General features: G+C 33.4%; 1 protein-coding gene across 5 annotated transcripts in view; it reads left to right on the forward strand.

Moving 5' to 3' along the window:
* Positions 1-4623: 4623 nt before the first annotated feature.
* The window catches only part of LOC131435188 (coronin-6), a 41934-nt gene continuing 29848 nt past the window's right edge, over positions 4624-16709 (forward strand). Inside the window, exon 1 of one of the 5 annotated variants that reach the window (XM_058602824.1) lies at positions 4624-4763. The gene's annotated coding sequence lies outside the window, so the exon portion shown is untranslated. Of the gene's footprint in view, positions 4764-4831; positions 6616-16709 lie in introns of those variants that run through there. The other 4 variants (XM_058602820.1, XM_058602823.1, XM_058602822.1 and 1 more) reach the window with 4 other exon arrangements.

Below are 16709 nucleotides of genomic sequence, written 5' to 3' on the forward strand. Positions count from 1 at the left end.
TGTTTCATAACATTATTAAAATACACAAAATTTAATTAAAAACAAAAGTAGAGACTAGTAAACGCAGCCTGCCTTCGATGCTGAACCCCGCACATAGGGTCAGAAAGTTTTGCTGGCCCGAAGAAACGAATGACCATAAGGTTAAAATCTCTATAATCGAAACAAAACAAACAAACCTTAGCGTCTGCTTAGCGGTTTTTGATAAACCGCGAGGTAGCATTAGCAGTGTTTTAACACAAACTGCTACTGCACTGATGAGTCTGAGACGAGACGTAAAAGTAAAGTATTCTTTCATGTGTCTAGTAGAAGCGATGAAAATTAAATGATAAAAACACATTTATCAAAACGTCCCCATTCTCAGTTTTTTCAATCAACATTATGCCCCATAACAATAATGCATCATGCCCCTTAAAATGTCAAAGTAGAAAAGAACGAAAAAAGTGTTTGAGTTATAAATTATTTGTGTAATCGAATACAGTTTTGTTACACATGATACTACAATTTTTTTGAATAATTGTGAAAAATCTATAAAACAATATTTTGAAACGGCACTTGATCTACAATATAAAATTTCTAGCCTTTGAACTTTCACTTATAACTACTGAATAAACTCGAATTTTCAAATTCTGCAGTTACTAAAACGCATCATTTTCTCCTAGTTTAACCACCTCAAGTGTTCAAAAATCACATTATTCGGGTAAGTAATCAGTTAGAGTGTTCGAAAAGATTTTTGATTTAAATCTATGTTTGCAATAATCGGTCCAACCATCTTCGAAAAACAGATAAATGTTTCGTCCCCGGTTGCGTCCAGTTAATCAGAAAAACTTTCTGACCCTATGTGCGGGGTTGGGAATCAAAAGGAAAATATTTGATATGATTAATCATCTCACTCCTGGTAACCGATAGTACATATTTAGTTAGATTACACGTCACACTTTAAACTATTACAACTTTCCGGATAAACTTTTTTGAATATATTGGTTTGAGAGAATGTTTCAAGTTTTTCATCGCGCTTTGTGTTAATTTTTTGTTCTATAATATTTCAATCGGTCGATACATTATGAATTACTTTTCATCGTAACGACAAAAAAAAAAGAAAAACTGACAAGTCTGTCTGTAGTTTTAAGAATTATGAAAATTCATTGTTTATCAAGATATTCTCTCATTCCTACTAACACATCTCCTATCACGAAGTACAACTATGGGCGACCTAATTCAGTTAAGCTCAGCTCTTACAAATTGGGATCCAATGAAAAAAATTTTTCAACGATTTTCTCTAATTAACCAGCGTTTTTTTTGTGTGTACACACACTCTCACAAACATTTTTCGATCATGAATTATTTTTAGTAATTGCTTAACTTTTATATATGAGGAAGACAAAAAGTTATCATAGTGTCTAAGAATTCATACCACAGCTGCCTTTAATGGAAATTCTATCTTAATTTGAACTCTAAAATCAACTGTAATTGTTACATTTAGAGCAAATACTTTCATGATCCAAATAATCAGAATCAGTTGCTGAAATACTGTAACCAAACCTGTACACCAAAACCTCAATTAACACGCCTTTTATATGTATAACAGATCGGCTGAAAAGTTCGTATCTTTTCTATGAGAGGGCGCCACTAGAATTAAATCCATACCATTTTTAGTTAGTACCAACCTTCAAAAGATACGTGTATAAATTTGACAGCTGTCTGATTATTTGTTTTGTGAGATATTGCATTTTGAGTGAAGCTACTTTTGTTATTGTGGAAAAAATGGAAAAAAAGGAATTTCGTGTGTTGATGAAACACTACTTTTTGATGAAAAAAAGTGCCGCCGATACCAAAAAATGGCTTGATGAGTGTTATCCAGACTCTGCACCGGGCAAAGCAACAATTCGTAAGTTGTTTGCAAAATTTCTTACTGGTCATATGAGCACCGAAGACGATGAACGCAGTGGACGTCCAAAAGAGGCTGTTACCGATGAAAACGTGAAAAAAATCCACAAAATGATTTTCAATGACCGTAAAGTGAAGTTGATCGAGATAGCTGACACCCTAAAGATATCAATGGAACGTGTTGGACATATTATTCACGAATATTTGGATATGAGAAAGCTTTGTGCAAAATGGGTGCCGCGTGAGCTCACAATCGATCAAAAACAACAACGAAAACCCATGCTGAAATTGAACGAATTGGGCTTCGAATTGCTCCCTCATCCACCGTATTCTCCAGATTTGGCCCCCAGCGACTTTTTCCTGTTCTCAGACCTCAAGAGAATGCTCGCTGGTAAAAAATTTAGAAGCAATGAAGAGTTAATCGCTGAAACTGAGGCCTATTTTGAGGCAAAGGACAAATCGTACTACCAAAAATGGTATCGAAAAGTTGGAAGATTGCTATAATCACTGTATCGCCTCTGATGGCAATTATGTTTAATAATAAAAACGAATTTTGGCAAAAAAAATGTGTGTTTCTATTAAACGGTACGAACTTTTCAGCCGAACTGTTATATGTATTCATAAGGGGCGGTTCAATGCATAGGGCGCTGCTCTTACAAGCCAGTTGTCGTATGTTCGAGCCACAACCTGGAAGGATTCTTAGTGTCAAGTAGGATCGTAGTAGTAGTCATGGAATGATTATGTATGCTATGAATCGGCTGCGAAGTCTGTTGGAACAGAAAGGACAAATTGCACAAAAGAAATGTAATGCCAAGGCTTTGCTTTTTACGTATTCATAGAGGCACTGTAATGTACACATATTTTATATATATATATATATATATATATATATATATATATATATATATATATATATATATATATATATATATATATATATATATATATATATATATATATATATATATATATATATATATATATATAAGCGCGTAAATTTAAGTTTTAGCACGGAACGACCGAAATTAGCTCTGTGCCTAATTCGTATTACTGTTTTTGAATTAGTTGATTTTAACAACAAAATTTCCAAAGTAACTATGAAATTAGTTAAAATTGAGAATTTACTTTGCTGGAAAAAACTCTTACTTTTAGAGAATTTGTTTAGTTGGCGAATATCCTGGACAAAAACCAGCCATATTTCAATCCAACACGAAATTCTCATTGACAACTAATTTGTTATTAAAATCAGAAAATTTGTTTCTATTTATCAATCACCATCATTACTGAAGGACAGCACAAAGAACACAAAAATGAAATTGGTTTAATTAACAAGTTTATTAGCCAAAAGCCATGAGACGTGTCAAAGCAAAACAATCCATTAAAAAGCTAAAAGGACAGTCTTGTTGAAACTGCTTGCAAATTGTTTTGATGTATTTCGTATGTGTTAAGATATATCCATATATAAATTTCAGATTCGATTTGTAAAAATGACGTAAACTCTTAGTGGAAAGTGTATTTATTCAGAATTTGTGCGCATTTGAAGCGATTGTGCGAAATAATGTTTTTGCGCGGAACAGTGAAGTGAGTTTCGAATGTTGCACTCTAATTGTATATGTCAAATGATGATTTTTGTATCTTCCAACCTTCCGGGCTACGCCGTCCGATGTGTTACTTGTATACGGTTTTTGTTTTCAGCGTGCTCAAAGTTTTCAGTGAGAGAATAGATTTCGCGAAGTCGAATGAAGAAAGCAACGATTTAGAAGAAAAATATTCAAAAAGAAGTTTATGTTTCGCTTATGTCTTTTTCTGAAATACAACATCGTATTTTTACCTGCCAATATAGAAAAGACTACCGCATCTGAAATATTTTTCGGTAGTAGTGTGCCATCTAGTGGCTAGTAGTCATTACGGTGTTAACGTTTTTTTCGGTGACAGTGCGCCACATAGCTGCAAATTGCAGAAGCTAATTCAGCCATTTATGTTGGTTGAAAACAACGTTTTAATTCTCTAATTCAACTAAAAAATTAGTCGAATGGAAATAAAGTGTGCCTTAGCTAAGAAATGACAGCACGTTGAATTGGTGAATTCAACTAAAAAAATAGCCATTTCAATGAATATTTTATTATTATTAAGGGAATCAGAAATAAAAAATCTAAATTAGCAAAAGTAAGATTTTTTTAGTTGTCTCTAAAAATAACTAACTAAAATCAGAAAATCAACTAATTTTTTCGCCAAAATGCTGATTTCGGTCTTTCCGTGAGTAAACTAAAATATGTGTTAATGATATTTCCGTCATGAAACTTTCCGTGGATTAGGAATACTTCCTATGAAATAGGTCTATAAATTACATTTATTCGTTCATGAATCATTAGGAACATTACATATACAAACGAATTTTAAATTTATTTGAATATTCAAAAAATGTTAGATCCGAAGAGAATTATTATATTATACGGATTTCCGGATCATAAATCACAACTCCAGTACTATAAGATACTATCGGTAATAGGCTTCATAATTGTCGATACTTGAAAAAAACGAGCTATGTATTAACTGCTAATTCAAATTTTCTTATACTTTATCTACAAACGTCTTCAAAAACTGATGTTTCCAGACAATTGCTGACAGATAAACTAAGGTTTGTGTACCGGCTATGACATATACTGTACGTGCCAGACCTCTACACGGCCGACGATCATACTAAATTTAACATTTCATCCTTCAAACCGACAGTCGTCTTTGCCACATCGGGCAAGCCCAACTTGATCATTGCCTTTTTTGGATTGATCGTGATACATTAAAAATTAAATATATCCTGTTTTGAGTTTTTGTTACAAGTTTAGGGGTAGAAATTGTTGATTTTTCTGAGTATTTTCCATGTAGGTATCAATTGTGAACGATGTGATATCTTGAGCCGGTTCGATAACATTTAGTTTCATTAACAAAACGAGTGTATTTTAGGCCGAAACACCCCGACGGGGGCGTTTGTGTGCGAAGGAATTTGTTGCCTTTTCTCCTTTCCCTCGGTGTGAAACGCGATTATTTTTTTTTCAAGCTTGTGTTACCGACGAACGCAAGAATGACGGACTAGACGATGAGCGGCATGTGAAATTTGTGTGTTTAAAACAAGAAACAAAGTGGCGAGTGAAAAATACGAAAACCCTTCAATGTATTATTTACTCGAACAACTACTCCCAAAGTTCCAAATTTAGAAGAACTTTATATTTGTGCCAATTCAGAAATAATCTTTACCATTACGATAGCGGTGGCAAATGAGTTATGCATTTTGCGTATCTATTCCAATGTGAAGACACGCAACTCAACTAATGTGGTCTGATTGAAGGCAATAGAAAGTTAATTTTAAAATGCTCAAACTGTTATGATACAAGAATAGATTCTATGTTTTATGCGGCGATTTACGGTTCATACTTTTTTTTTGGCTAAATATTCCAATGTAGCAGCGCCGTTCACATCACAGAATTGGCATGGTGTAGTAACTGGTAGTAGACACAAAAAGAGAAATGTTGAGTGTGTGCATTAGCAGAAGTGTTTTTTGTGGCCGTGTAATTTCCTAGATAGAGAAGAGTTTCAACGAAAGGTCCTACTATAAGCAGTTGTGTCTCGGCCGTTAAAAAATGACGTGTTTATTTGTGTTGTGAACTTAATATTGGGAGTGTCATAGCAATATTGAAAATAATTCTGGTACTGTAATTATTTGTTCTACCGCTGTGAAACGGGTGCCTAATAATCGCTGCAATACCGGGTTGTGTGTGTTAAGTATACAGTGCCGACAATCCTATATGTCTTATTTGTGATCCTCGATAGATACGTGAAGCGGATATTCGACCCATGGTGAGGTTATGTTATTGAAGCTATGAACAACACTGAGAATCGTTTTTTGTGTTATCTTAAACAGTGCCGATACCGAGACCTAAGTACGGCTTAAGATTCGATTGATTGGCGAGTGGGTTGAAAATTTCACCAACTCTCCAACTTTACTACTCAAACGCTGACCGTCATGTCGGTGTACGCAAACTAGGTCAAATGATGATGTGTTTGCATATATAGTGAAGAGTTGACGTGAGAAGAAAATAAAATCAGTCACAAAGTGTATCGCTCACCTCGCTGATTTGTTGGTCAAGCTACCCTGAACCAAGAATCGTCGCCACACACCCAATTTCCAGGGACTCAGCCGAACCAATTTTACAACATCTCTATTTTCGTTGACGTCGTCTTGGTACTACCATGCACAGTCAGCATATCTATAGTCAAAAAACGGCGAAGCAACAGTGACTAACAAACTCGCAAATACTGCAGAAACTCCGTGGGTGTGTTTATTTTTTACTCCTCGAGGTGTGGATTACAGTAGATTTTAGTGTGTTCCGAGAATAATGCAGAATATTTCAATGACCGGGATGTTATTTTAGTGTATGATATGAAGATGGTGTTGGTGGTGTCATCACTATTTCAAGAGAAATTATGAGGATGAGGGAGCAGGGAGATACAATGATTATGAAGATGTAGCATCAGTGCTTGTTGTGCTATCTGCGCTCGAAAGGAAACTATGTAACTGTATGATATCATCACGCACTGTGGTTAACAGTTGAGTTTAAGTGCGAACATAGAATGATTGTCGTTGCTCAGCTGATAATAAGCTTCAATAAATTTTGTTCTATGAAACAAGTTCATTACTTGCATACATGAAAGTATATCCTCATCTCTATGGTTGAAGTACGTACGTAAACTAATAGTGCATTAGAAATCATTGTACTCACCGAAGCATCTGAATGTAGAAAGTTAATTACAGGACTTGAATGAATTATTACATTTTATTAATACAGTTTACTGCAATTGCAAATAATATTGCAAAATGACAATGTCCTCAAAACTTTGTTATTGTTGAGCAATAGTGCAAAATTCATCACAAGAATAGGAAAACAATTTCACCGCTTTCTGAAATTTTTCAGCTACACGGAAACACTCGCAATCGCAATACAACTAAAATATTTGTTAGCTTTTTTGCATTCAATTCGCTAAAATTTTGTACAACTAATCGATTGTTGTCATTTCCAAACTGTCTTTTCAGTCTTCAAAACAACAGAACTAATGGTCAAAATAACTAACATTCTAGTGCAATTTTTCATGCTGACAGCTTAGCGAAGACACACGTCAATCAGATCGATTTTAAAATTTGTATGAGTTTTTAAATTTTTAAAGCATTATAAATGTTTCAATCACTATTTTATAGACAAAGCTCAAACGAAATGAAATAATTACCGTATTCATCTCACGCTTGATATACGCTGGGTAGAGTCAAACAACAGTTTTTAAATACTTGTCAAATCAAATTTCGTAATTTTTTAAACTTATTCAAACATATGAGAGCAAAGTTTTAATGCATCATTGTTAGCATAAATATCTATTGTTAAAGTTTGCTGTTATAATTGCCTATGGATTTTTGAAATTTTTCATTCACTTAAATTGCAACAAACTCATTGCTTTCGTTACTGTTAATTCGGAGTTCAATGTAATTATTTATCGCAATTCAATTAATTTGAGTTGATGTTGCGTTAAATGCCGATGTGAACAATATTTCAGGAAACGAATAAAAAAACTATTATCTTTTCATTTCAACAGGAATTAAACTTCCAGTTACTTTATTCTCAAATTGGTCTAAACATTTGAATTCGATGGAAAAAATAATCAATATCAAGCCTTTTGTTGGTTCAACTGGAGAGATTTATATTTGACCATTCTGAACATCTTAGTTTACATTTACAATGAAAGGAGGAATTTTGAATTGTAACAACGAGGATAAATTTTAATGATAAATTAAGTTGTGCTATGATTAAATATTAAGGAGTATAAATAAATTCGCGTCGTTGTTTTTTTCGACATTCGAAACTTTATTGTCCATCGCTAGTACTACTTTGTCCCGTCTTTCTGGCAATTCACGGATATCCGTTTCAAAAACTCAACCGGTTTCCGATCAGAAACCCATATCTGAATTATATTAAAATTATAGCTCGTTTAGATATTTATACCAAAAAGACATGTAATTAGGATGTACAGATTTCCAGTTCATAGAAATTTTCTATTTAAATTGTACCAAAATTTGATTTGTCAGTAGTGTCAACTATGATCAACAAATTTTTTGTTCTGAATATTATAGTGAAATTAATCTTTTTCTCTTTCTGTAAGCAAAGGCAAATAAACTTCAATTTACGATACACAATTTTAAACTAATTATGATACAAAAACCAATTTTGCATTAAAATAATCTTAGATATTCTCAGATACAATCGATACAAATGTTTGATAGAAAAGCTTGAAATTTTAACAGCTATCCCTAGAGAATTTTTTCAAATTCAGATAGGTTTTGTGTTATTTATAATATCAAAATTTGATACAATTTTGATAATCTCATCTGATCGGATTTGGTTCGAATTAACAAATCGAACCATTTTTTGACTTCATCATAATCGGAAAGCGTCCATGTCTGGACTATACGGCGTGTGGAGTAGAGCTCTCCATTTGAGCATTTCTAAGTACATTTTTACCGTTATGTGGACGAGCATTGTCATGTTGCAAAATTACTTTGTCGTATCTATCGGTGTATTGTAGTCGTTTATCTTGCAATGTTCGGCTCAAACGCATCAATTGTCGTTGGTCTCTCGTGATCATTTCACTCGACTGCAGTAGCTCATAATACACCACACACAGCTGGTTCTACCATATACAGAGCATAACCTTCAAGCCGAGAAAATTCTAAATGGCCATCGATGATGATGCATGGTCTGGGTATCCATAAGTTGCCCGACGTTTTAGGTTATCGTAATGGACCCCCTTTTCATCGTGAGTAACAAAGGGAAAAACCTTTTCTTTTGTACCATTGGCTACAATTCATACGGCACCCAATTGCCTGCATTTTGGTTTGCAACAGGTCTTGATCGAGAAATTCTTACAATTCTTCATCTTCAAACTTTGATTGCGATCCGGCTCGATCTTCGTTTTCCAAATCACAATTGCCTAAACCGTGCAAACCACTTCCGACACTGTTTTTGGATTTGTATGGCAGTAACCTTCCAACGCATATTAGGTAAGGTAAAACAGTGAAAAAACGTCAAATCACGCCATCTGCAAGGAAACAGCACGAACTTATGTATACACCTATTACATTAAGCAACGTTTGTGTATGGAAAAAACAGTAACTTAGTTATTGCAATTGGAGTTTTAATCAACACGATTGTTTCTTGAAATCTTTTGAATGAAGATTATTGATTAGTATCTATTAAATGGGACATTATGAAAACAGCAATGGGACATGAAACCGAGATCAAATTTATTGAAATTTGATTATTTGTAAAATAAACTTATTTTTTGCCTTTATTTTTTTCTTGACGTTAACTGATGTTTATTCTAAACATGTTCTTGCAAAGTTCATCTTTAAGCAGTAAGTTAACATTGTTAGTTTTTTTTTAAATTACTTACTGCTTACTTTTTTAGGTTCCTCGTCTATAAAATGAAAAAAAAAAAAATACTTCTGAAAGTAGTGAAATCGATTAAAAATTTTATTGACCTGCAGTATACTTTCACACAGATATGCATATTTTTTCTGCAGACATCTGAAGTTATGCTGTTTCTTTTTATTATTATAAGATACAGCCGTAATTCGTTAGTTGAAACTGTGTTGATTGAGATGTTTGGTTGTTGGATATTCGGTAGACACAAATAAAAAGCACTGCTATATCAAAATTTAATTTAAAATTTCATGGCTCGTGCTTCGATGATACTAAAACTTCGATTGCTCAACCGAAGCAACATTTTTAATTTCAATAAATACTGGTAGCAGTCTTCAGTATTACATCATAAACGTCACTTTACACCAGGGGTTCCCAAACTATTTTAGGTCATGGACCCCTTTACTAAAATAAACTTAGACCTCAGACCCCCAGTAACAAATTCCTTTGAAAATTCAATTTCTTGCTTTATTAATATTGATGAAAAATACTTACCAATTTCTTCGGATGGTCAAATAAACACAACTTTTTTAGCATGAATATTTCAAATAACAACTTATATCAAACAATAGGGGGTCGATTGCAAGACCTCGTCGACCCCCACAGTCAGTTTATGTTTACGTCGACCCCCGCAAAAAGGACATCGACCCCAAGGGGTCTATATCGACCACTTTGGGAACCCCTGCTTTACACTGTCAGAACAACTTTCAGACAATAGAGTAATTCCTATTGAAAAAACAAACCTCCAAAAAACACCCGTTATATGATCAATATTTTATTTATTTAGAAGGAATAAATTCCGTAATAAATAAACTAGCATTTTGTCATTTTTCTTGATCATGTATGTGTTATGTAGTTTTCGAAAGACTTTATAGCAAGAATATTTTTGATTTTATTCATGACTTTCTCTGAATGTAAAAACCTTTTGCGCTTTTATTATTGTGAATAATAGATAAAAATAACAATTATATGTAATCAATTCGAAATAAATACGGTTTATGCAAAAGACTAAATGATTAATAAAAACTAGTTTTTGAGATTGTAATTTTGGTGTCAAAAATTCCAAACCTGTCCAGCTGTTCTGAAAATTAATGGAAATCAATCATGTTTCCTCCATTTCTGAAAATTAATGGAAATCAATCATGTTTTCTCTATTTTGAAATTTATTCGATGTCAACAAATAACACGGTAGAACATCAAAAAGGTGACCTTGAAAATTTTCCTAATGCAAATTACACTTAGTTTTGTGAAAGAATTGAATTGACAAAAATGTTTTAAAGAGGATTCTTGAAGGCAATATTGAGAATTTTTTCATTGTTGTACACCAGGGGTTCCCAAAGTGGTCGATATAGACCCCTTGGGGTCGATATCCTTTTTGCGGGGGTCGACGAAAATGAAAACTGACTATGGGGGTCGACGAGGTCTAGAAATCGACGCCCTATTGTTTGATATAAGTTATATAAGTTTTTAGAATTATTTACGCTAAAAAAGTTGTGTTTATTTGACCATCCGCAAAAATTGGTAAGTATTTTGCATCACTATTAAAAAAGTAAGAAATTAAATTTTCAAAGGAATTTGTTGATGGGGGTCTGAGACCTAAGGTTATTTTAGTAAAGGGTTCCATGACTCAAAATAGTTTGGGAACCCCTGTTTTACACTATCACTAGTTCGTTTATTTTTCTTATCAGCTCGTGTGAAAGGTTTTATGATTGCTTCAAAAACAATTTCAAACCCGCTATATCACTTGTCAAAAGAGCAGTTATAAAACTTGTAGTTATTACTACAAAACTCTGGAAATGAAAATTACCTCTTAATTGTATCAATCCACCTAAAAACATCTTTTATAATATCACATACAATTTTGTAAGAGGAATATGATTATATATTTTCTTTCAGAAACAAGAAATTGGTCAGTCTAACAATAATGCTTTCCATTAATAAGTGAATCATACCGATTCATTTGTAGAATATACTTTTTTTAAACCTACTTAAAGCATTGACTTTTTGCATGGCATTAATATTCTCAATGTCCATTTCACTTATTTAATAAACATATTATTCACATATTATAAACACTGACATTCTAAGAAAGCTACTATATTTGTATAAAAAGTAATTTTCATTATGGATATTTGAAAAAGTTGAATTAAACGTTTTTTACTGCTTGGTCGTATTGCGGAAAATATGGGAAGAATGACAAATGTTTCTATTGTATGGAAGTTTTCAGATGGCTATAAAGTGCCACTGTTTGACAAGTCGATTTAAATACTAATATTTTATTGATTTTGATCTACAACAGAATTAGTTATTTGTTCCAAAAAGCGTCTTCCCGGATTACATAGGGTTTTTTTATCATTTCGAAACATTTAGATGAATGTTCATTTTGCCAAAATATAGTTCTGAATTCATGTTGATCAGCTGCTTATTCTGAAGAAGACGTTAATTCAATTTTTTTAAATGATTATTTTTTAGTAATACATTTTTGTTGTTTTATTAAATAAACTATCCAATATATATTACAATTTGAAAAATACTAACAAATAATAACTCTCTTTTGAATTATCTAGTGATTATATGCTTTTCACATTAATATGACATAAACATTAAATATAATTGAAATCAATAGTTTTAAAAAGATCAGATATCAGAAAAGAAAAATATTCATTATCAAACTACCGACGATACAGGGCGATGCAAAAGACGGGTTAGTTTTTGTCCGGTTTTTGTATTCAAATATTTTTCATTCGATTTTTGCAAAACAGGTCTTTTCAAACGATTTTTGCATTGCAAAATCCATGTCCGGGTTTGTACTCAATATTGTTATGTTTTTTGCATTCAAACATACTTGAACGGTTCTCCCAAACTATGTTGCACCTAGCCAATTTTTGCATTCAGTCGCTCAATTCTATCAAACATTATGCGTTTCATGAGAGATCTTGTATCGTTTTCCCATGAGCTGCTGCTGTGTATAATCAACAATAGTGTGATTCGGTAAAGTAGCAGAACAGCCAATAGTCAAGCTGTTACTTCTTCGCATTATAGTACAAATTTATCATTCTATAAGATTCAGTTATCTTTTGGAATATGTTATCATTTACTGTGGATTTATTATCGGCAATTTTATCATTTTTCGTCTGATAATAGTAGTTGAAATATACCTGTACATGTATAAGCCAAAATACTCAACCAAAGTAAAAATCAAAATTAAACATGTGAAAGATCGTTATATAGCTAAACATACATTTTTAAACTCAGCAATTGGTTTCGTATCGTTTGACAACAAATTAGGCAACGTTAAAACCTTAGTTTGGCTCATATACTATAAATACTGGCAGCGGGCCTTCAATTTCCTAATAATAAATTCTAAATCTAACGCTATGACATCATCTACTTCAAAATTCATTTCTCGTATGGTCTACACAAATGCCGCTCATCCATCCGATCGGCAAAAATCAACCCGAGCACGAGAATTGCTACATTGACTGGTATGCGCTTCACCTTTGCGTAATCATTCTTAGACGTCGAGCTATCATTATGTGAGAAGATAAACCAAACGGTATCATAAAACAAAGTAAACAGGGCGTATTCGATACTTTTATCAGTTTTTTTTGGAGCGGGTTGTGGATAATTTTTAGATGGTTTTTATGAAAAAAAAACCTGTTTAAAGAACCTAGTAGCGTAATAATGTAATTCCCAGAAATATTGACAGGACCTACAATTTGGAACAGTTTTGATACTAGTTTCGAAGAATTAGTTTCTTTTTTCGCTTCGTCATTCAAATGCCGGTTTGCATTTTTTTATCAGCCTGTAATTCTAGAAGCGGTATTCGGATCCGGATATCATCCGATAGCAGTCGATGCGGCTGCATGACCTTGAAATCTAAGTGTGTTAAAATTGGTTGAACCTCTGAGAATTCAATACGAGTTGCATTGTGGAGTTGTTTAACCACAACTTCTAATATTTCCGGAAACAGAAATCGGCGAGTCAGTATAATTGAATTAGGTTTGTTTGGTGATCAGTCCATATAAAATTTGGAATTTGGCTCTTCTTACCTTTCTCATATAGAAATGTGATACAATCGCTGTGAAAGACGACTTATGGATTAGTATCATATACCATTCGTCTCAGTTTGTGAAGTACGCATGTAAAGGTCTTTTGCCACAGAAAAAAAATTTCGGCAAAAGTCAAACATTAAACCGATCATCTCCAAACTTTCAGAGAATTAAATCAAAGATATTAATATACTTTTGATAAACCTTCCTCTTAACATTAAACACAAGGCCTTGTACGAGCATTTTTTGTTTGAAAATCTATTCATCCAGTTTCTCTTCCTTAAGATGTTCTCGACCGGTTGTCACAAATGGAGTGCTCCGCTTTCCACATGAGCAAATTGCTTGTCAAATCATATATTTTTGGCATCTTTGACATCATCTACTTTCTAACGTCTTCTGAGATTCGGTGCATTTTGAACTTTGTACGCGTGTAGTCCTTTAAAACGTTTCGTGCCTTGCACGAAAGTTTTACTTAAATGCAGTTTCACTACATCTCTCACTGAACTGTTTATTCCTCTTGAAAGCTTCACTATACGGAAATTCATTTCGGTCACTTGTGTTTCCCAGCTTCCTGCCCATTACGAATTGAGAAAGATCCAGCTTTTCAAGGTGCGAGCGCAAAATTATTTTGCGCCGCTCTTGTGTACTTCCTACTCCATCTTCGCAACGATTGCAAAACCTTCATTTACACAATGTAAACATTACACATTGAACTAGTTTCACTCGAAATTCCAATTGAAAATACCGAATGGATTGAAAGTTGCAGCCATTTGAAAGTGATGAAATTTGAGTCCGCACACCCTTTACATGTGTATGTAACGTGTGCACTAACTTTTCTAAATTCCTAAAATTTATTTGGAGTTAACTTCCGGTTCCGGAATCACAGAATGGCGAGTGTACATAATTTAATTCAGATCATTTGCTCACTTTGGCTTGACCGAATTAGATTCAAATGAAAGGCCATACTTAATTCTTAAATTTTGTTCTGATCTGACTTTTTGTTTCGGAATTACAAGGTGATGAGTGTTCAAGTCGTCGTTAAGATCACGGATGCATAAAAGGAAAAATTCTTCTTCTTTGGTTCAAATCTATTCAAATTTGTAGAATATATTTGTTGTTGGTCATTCGATTCGACTTCTAGCTTTGAAAGTATCGGAAATAGTAGTTAAAACTGCTTAAAAGATCTCACTTACTGTTGTATGGTCGAAATCATGGAAAAAATCATAATTTTTGCTTTTTTTCAGAATTATCATTCAACAAAATAAATTCGTATGTTTTGCATGATAAAAAGCATCATTCGAACAACATTTTGTAATTTTTTCGTTGAAAAATATTGAGAAATAAATCGGTGAAGAGGGTTTTTGAGAACGCTTATTAAAGATTTAGACCCCAACGTTTCTGTTTGAATTTTTTTTCAATTTTTTCAACTTTTCGCGAAAAAATTCGCCATTTTGTAGCTGTAAAACCTCCCCAAAGTAGAAAAGGAAAACGTTGGGGTATGATTTTTTATATGTAGAAAGTGTGTGCAAAATTTGAAAAAAAAATTGGTGCAGTGGTTCTTGAATGACGATGGACACGGACTTTCAAAATCTGCTTTCGAGAAAAACGCGTTTAAAGCGTTCAATGGAAACAATTTATTTCGAAATCAATGGAAACAATTTATTTCTCAAGGGAGCCCGTATGGTCTAACATTTTCAAAAAATCATATTTTTGCTTTTATAATTTATCATAATGAAACATTTCACGAATGTTTTGTCAGGTTTGAAGTCAATCGAAGCAGAAATCTTGGGCCTGTGCGCCTAGCAGTATGAGATAAGCAAAAATAAAGGCTCATAACTTGCTGAGTTTTGTTCCGATAGGCTTGAAAAAAAAAATAAAATAAAAAGAAAAAAAAGATTTTTCAAAAGTGTTAGACCCTACCCGCCCCTTAACAAACTTTGATTCAAATGAAAGGTCTAGTGATCCCATACAAAATTCCTGAATTTTATCTCGATCCGACCGTCGGTTTCGCAAATTTTGAAGGAAAACATGTGCTGTAACTTTTCTAGGAAATGTAGAAAAACTTTCTGACCCTATGTGCGGGGTTGGGAATTGAACTCAGGTGGGCATCGACTAACCCATCACGCTATACCCATCCCCTAATATCTGAACTAATTTTCACAGTTAAGTCTAACTTCTAAGAGTCCAAAGACCAAAGCAACAATTTCCTTAAAATTGGTTTACAGATATTTTGAAGACCTTGTTAGCAGATAACCCCGCTTCCGGTTCCGGGAGCACAGGTTATAGTGACAAAAAAACTCTAAAATGGAACACTTTTCAATTTCTTAGAGATGGTTGAGTCGATTTTCACAAACTTACACGGAACGACCGAAATTAGCTCTGCGCCTAATTCGTATTACTGTTTTTGAATTAGTTGATTTTAACAACAAAATTTCCAAAATAACTATAAAATTAGTTAAAATTTAGAATTTACTGTGCTGAAAAAAACTCTTATTTTTAGAGAAAGTGTTTAGTTGGCGAATATTTTGGACACAAACCAGCAATATTTCAATCCAACACGAAATTCTCATTGACAACTAATTTCGTTATTAAAATCAGAAACTTTGATTCTATTTATCTATCACCGTCATTACTGAAGGACAGCAGTGTCAAAGCAAAACAATCCATTAAAAAGCTAAAAGGGACAGTCTTGTTTAAACTGCTCGCAAATTGTTTAGATGTTTTTCGCATGTGCTACGATATATCCCTATATAATTTTCTAAACCGATATGTAAAAATGACGTAAACTGTTAGTGGAAAGTGTATTTATTCAGAATTTGTGCGCAGTTAAAGCGATTGTGGGTAATAATGTTTTTACGCGAAACAGTGAAGTGAGTTTCGAATGTTGCACTCTAATTGTACACGTCAAATGATGTTTTTTTGTATCTTCTCATTCCGGGCTACGCCGTCCGGTGTACTACTTGTATTCGGTTTTTGTTTTCCGAGTGCTCAAAGTTTTCAATGAGAGAGTCGATTTCGCGAAGTCGAAAGAAGAAAACAGCGATTTAGAAGTAAAATTTTCAAAAAGAAGTTTATGTTTCGCTTATGTCTTTTTCTCCAATACAACATCGTATTTATACCTGCAAATATAGAAAAGATAACCGCGACTGAAATTTTTTTCGGTAGTAGTGTGCCATCTAGTGGCTAGTAGTTATTAACGTGTTAACGAGCGCCATATAGCTGCTAATTGCAGAAACCAATTCAACCATTTATG

Source organism: Malaya genurostris, chromosome 3, assembly GCF_030247185.1.
Source record: "Malaya genurostris strain Urasoe2022 chromosome 3, Malgen_1.1, whole genome shotgun sequence".
Lineage (NCBI taxonomy): Eukaryota > Metazoa > Arthropoda > Insecta > Diptera > Culicidae > Malaya > Malaya genurostris.